The sequence below is a fragment of the Suricata suricatta genome, chromosome 2 (genome assembly GCF_006229205.1).
Source record: "Suricata suricatta isolate VVHF042 chromosome 2, meerkat_22Aug2017_6uvM2_HiC, whole genome shotgun sequence".
Taxonomy (NCBI): Eukaryota; Metazoa; Chordata; class Mammalia; order Carnivora; family Herpestidae; genus Suricata; species Suricata suricatta.
Window position 1 is genome coordinate 126,450,905 of NC_043701.1, and position 6,000 is coordinate 126,456,904.

Consider the following 6,000-nt stretch of genomic DNA (forward strand, 5'->3'; position numbering starts at 1 on the left):
CAGGTGCGTGTGCACCCGTGCATGCATGTACATGGGTGTGGAGAGAAAAAGAGGGAGGAAGGGAGACCGACTCATTTTAAAGTGTTGACTCATGCAACTGTGGAGGTTGTCAAGTCCAAAATCTGCAGGGCAGATGGCTTACTGGAGACCAAAGGAAGAGTTGACATTACAGCTCCAGTCCCAAGGTCTACCACAAGTAATTCCTCTTAAGGCCTTCAACTACGTGGATGCAGACCACCCACATTATGAAGAGTAATACTCTCTTTATGCAAAGTCTACTGATAAACTGAGTATTAACCTCATTTGAAAAATGCCTTCATAGTAACATCTAGACCAACTCTTGACCAAACGTCTGAATACTCTGGCCTATGTAGTTAACACATAAAATTAACCATCACAGTATTCTTAATTAAGTTCCAAAGGAAAATATTTACCTTGAAATATAAAGTTACATGTAAAAATTACAGGTCCTGGGTTTTATTTATCTTACAAAGAAGAGGACTGTTGCAGCACATGGTTGGTTTGGAAGAGGAAGAATAGTATCTTGTAAGGCTTATAATGTCTCTTGTATTCAGGTGTGATAAGTAACACTTGTGTATCAATCAGTTTGTTTTCAGATTTTGGGAAGAGGTATCATCCATTTTGCAGACAGAGAAACCAGGACTCAATATTGACCAACCTATGACCCAACCACAATATTTGTGACTTTAGACCCTTGTTAATTCCATTACACTTGGTTATCTTGGCAATTACAAAAATATTTAAACAGCTCACATGGAGATAGCATATCTATTAAAGCAAAATTTTCAGATTAGTTCTCAGAAAACTAAATGGAGTGAAGCTTTTGAGTCATTTGATGTTAAGATGAGATTTCACTCGTAGGAGCAGCTTCAGTAAGGAGAGAAAGGATGCTTTCCAAATGGAGGAAAAAAATAAAGACAAATTATTTACTATCAATTATTGGGTAAGACAAACAGGAAGAGATCTGAAGAAAGGATGTAGCTTCAACAGGAGGAGTATCCTCTCAGGAAGTGCTTTCCTTCCTTCCTTCCTCTCCCCACCAGTACTTGCTCTGTGGTTTCCTCTCTTCAAACCACACCTTGTAAACCCTTTCATGTGCTCTGTTTGCAAGAATTTTTGTGCATTGTTCCACATTGGGTTTTAACCAATAAAACACAGACACACACACACACACACACAGACACACACACACACACACACACACACACACACAAGACAAACTCCTCTTTACATAGGAGATGAACGTCCTGTCTTTTAAGTGGAAAGTAAGTACAGTTAATATACATAGCAGGGGACAGTTTCCATATGTTCTAAGAAAGTGGTACTGTTATTTATAGTTTGCAACATGTTATATAAAAGGAAATCTTGCAAGGGGCTCCCAGGGGGGTAAATGAAGGGAAGACTTGGGGTACTCTATTTTGCTATAATCTGAGAAGATGCCAAAAAAATAGTTTTAAAAATATTTAACATTAGCTGATGTATAGAAGAGGTTGTGGTCTTTACCTTACAAAAACTTACATTCTAAAATTCGAGAAGACACTGAAGCATGAGGAGGGGGAAAAGCCCTTAATATTGTAACCTTACTAGGAAGGGGGGAGTTTCAGAAAGGTAAGAATAAGTAATTGTCATTAAAAGAATACGTCTTCCAAAATGCAAAGCACAGTTACATGAGATCTGGTTGATATTTGACCGGCCAATCTCAAAGTACATTAGACTGCTGCAAGTAATAATTGCTTCCTCATTTAGATTAGACAATGAGCTCTCTTTGCAAGCTGCTCTCCTCTAAATAGATTGTAGAGGGTAATTGAAACAAGTTATACTGGGAAGTGGAGTGACCAATTCCTCAAAGTGTGAGAGCAGAGCTATGGTAACCTCTTAAGCCTGGCCTTCATCCTGTTCCTATTTAGGGAATCCGCAGGGCGGTCAGCGTGGAGTGCAGTCTGCAGTTCGCCAGCTTTATTGTTTAGACTTGAAGGGAAGGTCATATGCCCTCTTTGACAGAGAGGTTTATGGGCTCTCTCTAATTAGCAGCACCCTCCACCAGACAGACTGTTGGCCACCTTCCAAGAATGAGATTTGGTAGCGGCCACTGATGAAGGAGAAAACAAGGTTATTTACCCTGTGACTGTAATTCTTGGCACAAATTCTCTTTACACGCAGACACATTTTCCTTTTGTTCCAACTTGCCTTTGGAATCCCGAGTAGGGCGTAAAGGGAGGGAAATGGGCTATATATTTAGTAGTGTAAACAACCCATATGTTGGCCTCAGATACTTTTTCTTTTTTGCTATTCTAGGGCCACATGGTTCAACAACATAAATTGAAAGAGAAATAAAAGGCAACATATTCAGAACGTTGCTCGCAAATGTAAATACTTGAGCAGATGCCCACACACAACCTCAGAAAAGGAAGTCTAATTTGAAACATTAAAATAACGACAATTGTGCACTAGGACACTTAGACATACCAGTGGTAAAATACGATTGCGTTTAGCCATTATTGCATTGTTAAAAGAGCACCGAGAATGCATTTGGCTTGTCCTGCCCTGTCGGTTCCATAAGACGGTGGGTTAAGCTGATAGAAATGCTTTTTGGTTGATTTAAACCAGATGCTCTGGCTATTTTTGTCCCGTTAGCAAATGCAGCCACACTGCAAAAGGCAATACTGCCCCCCTCGGCCGCCCGCCAACTGCAGGAGCGGGAGCCCCGTCTCCACCAGCTACCTCGGCCATAAAAACCTTTCAAGTCCCCGTTAGTATTCCAGGCACATTCCAAGGGGTTTGAGTCACAGGGTTCACTTGGCTTTCCTCCCGTCCTGAACTGCCAGTACCAGGTGGAAGACGACCTCCAACTTCAAAAATGAAATCCATAACCGGTCAAAGAGCAAGCCCCAGATGCAACTCGATTGCAACTTCTCTCCCACACCTGCAGTTTTGCTGGCTGCGCACCTGGAGTCCCAAGGCCAGAGCTAGGCCTGCTTGGTCTAAACACAAGGGTTTTCTTTGGGAAATCCTGTACACTTTCTCTGTTTTGCCTGCTGGTTTGAGAAGCTCCGAGGACTGGGCAGCAGGAACGGGTTGGAAATATCTTTCCTTTGGCGGTGCGTCGGGGAGCGCTTGGAGGCCAAGGCTGGAAGCCCAGGGGGCTGAGGTTCCGCAGGCTTTAAAGTCAGCTGGGAGGGAAAGCTCCCAGCGCCTCCCACACGTCCGTCCAGGCTCGCCTGTCGCCAGGCCCGGGGCGGAGGAGCGCGCACATCTGGCCGCCCAGGAACCACATCTGGAAGGAACACTAACCCCCATACCCAGATGTTCAAGGGGCAGGGGGAGTCCAAGAACTTGAAGGGCGGGGCTACCGCAGCTGCAACTCCTCCCCGCAGCCCAAACGGAAGGGGTCCAACCTCGGGAACCGCCCCCGGGGCATGGGTAGGGTGGGTGGCGGGGAGGATGTGGGAGCCGGGGTCGGGGGGCTGTTGGAGTGCTGGAGCCACACTGACGGATAGGGGTAGAGGTGTTGGGATGGTGGACGAAGCCTAGAAACTTGCCGAGGACGGCGTTGGGGAAGCTGGGGAGCTGCGGGTGCTGGAGTTGAGCCAAGGGCCCGCCCGGCTCCCGAGTCGGCCCCACTTCGTGGGATTTTACAACGCAAGCCCCCAGGAGGTAGTGATGGGGGAGGGGCAGGTAGGCACGTTTTTCCGGGGCGGGGAGGGGCGCGCTGATCCGGCGGGCACCACGGATGGGGTTCCCCCCTCCAGGCCCAGCGCTCTTGAGTAGACACGCAGGCGTTTCCTCCCGCCTCGCAGCTCGCCTCCGCCTCCACTGCGCCTCGCCGTGACCGCCAGGGGCGTCCTCCCAGACCTGGCGAGACCCTGAACCAGTTCCCTTCACACAGTTCCTGACCCTGAAAGGGAGGGGCTACACAAGTCCCCTAGACTTTCTCAACAACCCGAGCTTGCTCGTGGAGGCTGCTTGACGCCTGCCGGCCCGCCCCTTCCAACGTTTGTGTGTGCGCTGGACTTTTGACGTCTAGCTAGGTCGCAGTGTTTGCTAGGGAGTCAGGGCTGCTTGGAAGATCCTCTGATGTGAACAAATCCTTTCCTTTTGATTTGTTTAACCAAGGTGGGGGCGGGCCGTGTTCTTACTTAAAAATTGCCCTGCATCCAAGTTGTCCTTAGATTTTCATCTAAGGCTGTCACAACGTCATTAGGTCATTACGTAAATATTTTGTGGCAATTTAGAAAAACAGAGGAGAAAAATATCCTAAATAAAATCACAGCCGACAGGAAAATGCTAAAGAATGTTGGTTCTTCTTCATCTGACAGCCCCAGTCATCACGTATTCTCCATTCACAGCCTTCAATTTATGGCAAATCTCCCCCATTAGGGGCAAAGTGCATGAATGGGCTCTGGTCCTACCTTAGTCACCAGGTGAAACTGGACGAGCTTGTTTGGACTGGATGAGTTACCTCTCCCCAAAGATGGCTGGGCTTCACTGAGAACAATCAAAAGAATACATAGTCCGTTAAGTGGTCAGGGTACAGCGTCCAAATAATAGCTCTTCCGCTGCTTACCTCTGTGGCCTGTGGTGCAGTACTCTACCTCTGGGTGCCTGGTGCCTCAGCTTCACCATTATGAAATGTAACTGTACTTATAACAGCACAGGGATGGTTGTAAGGATTGAGGATTACTGAGATAGTGCAAACCCAATGCATAACACAAAGCCCAATGCATAGGAAGAATTCAGTATTGTTATTCGCACTGTCAATGAGAGCAGACTCTGTGTATCACTAAGATAAACGTCGTGGGCAGTGGCAGTTGCAACAGGTGGGCTCCAGAGCTCACCCCTTTAATATGAGTCTTTACACCTGATGAACCTGCAGCCCTCAAGCCACAGCTCCAAATCCTTGCCCTGGTAGAGTTTTCAGTGTAAGTAGAGGAAATTAGATGAAAGAACAATGATACATAAATGTGACTTTTTTATAACATGGATTTGACTTGAGTGTTAAATCCACTTCCCAGAGAAGATCACTTTTCTTTGAGAAAATTTCACTAGGGCGGTGGTAATATGTGCCAAACCCATCTTTCTTTATCTTTTCCTGTTCTGCACATTCCCTTCTCTTTTTGCTAATCACAGAGGAATCTGAGCAGGGCAGCATCCATAACAAATGAAATGTGGGTACTTTTAAAAATATTTTATTTTATTTTTTAAATCTACCTTTTTTTAGTAATTTTAGATGGCACAAAATGCATCAGTTTGAAAAAGTCAAGGCTATTGCGAACACAGGGCAGCTGTTGGAATGTATCTGAGTCTTAAATTCTGCTAAGCTTCCTCCATCTAAAGTAAAGGGGTTGGATTTCCTTTTCCTTCCTGCTCTAACATTCTTTAATTTCTGTAGGTTGCTGTGTCCAGGTGATACTTACTTCCAGGGCCCACAGTGGGTAAGGAAGGGATTTGGAGAGGCTTTGGGCTTGAGAAAGATCATCACTGGGTGATGAGGGATGGTGATGAAGGAACTGAGGTCAGTCCTGATCTGAGCAAGGTAAAGTATCTATAACCAGGTAAATGCTAATATATTTTTATGCACACAATGGATATATTTATATCACATACATTGGTGTATCTGTTTTGAATCTAGGAGGTACATACCTGTGTATTTATAGTACATCAACAGCTTAGATTCTATATACACAGATCCCTCCTCTACTAAGTTTCTCCACCACCGGAAAAAAAAAAAGGTAGAATTTTCTTCCTCTGGCCATGACGGCTCTGACTTTCCAGCAGAATGGGCTAAAACAGAGGGTGTCTTATTCTGACTGGATGAGAAAAGTGTGCCCTTTTGCTGGCCTCCAGTCATGTTGACAAGAAAGTCTTCCAAGAAAGGAAGACGGTGGCCCTTGTATCCACAGCCCTAATCCCATTTTACCTCAAAGTATCGGCCATACAATTTTCTGTCATCATCTTCCCTGAGAGATTTCCCAAATAATA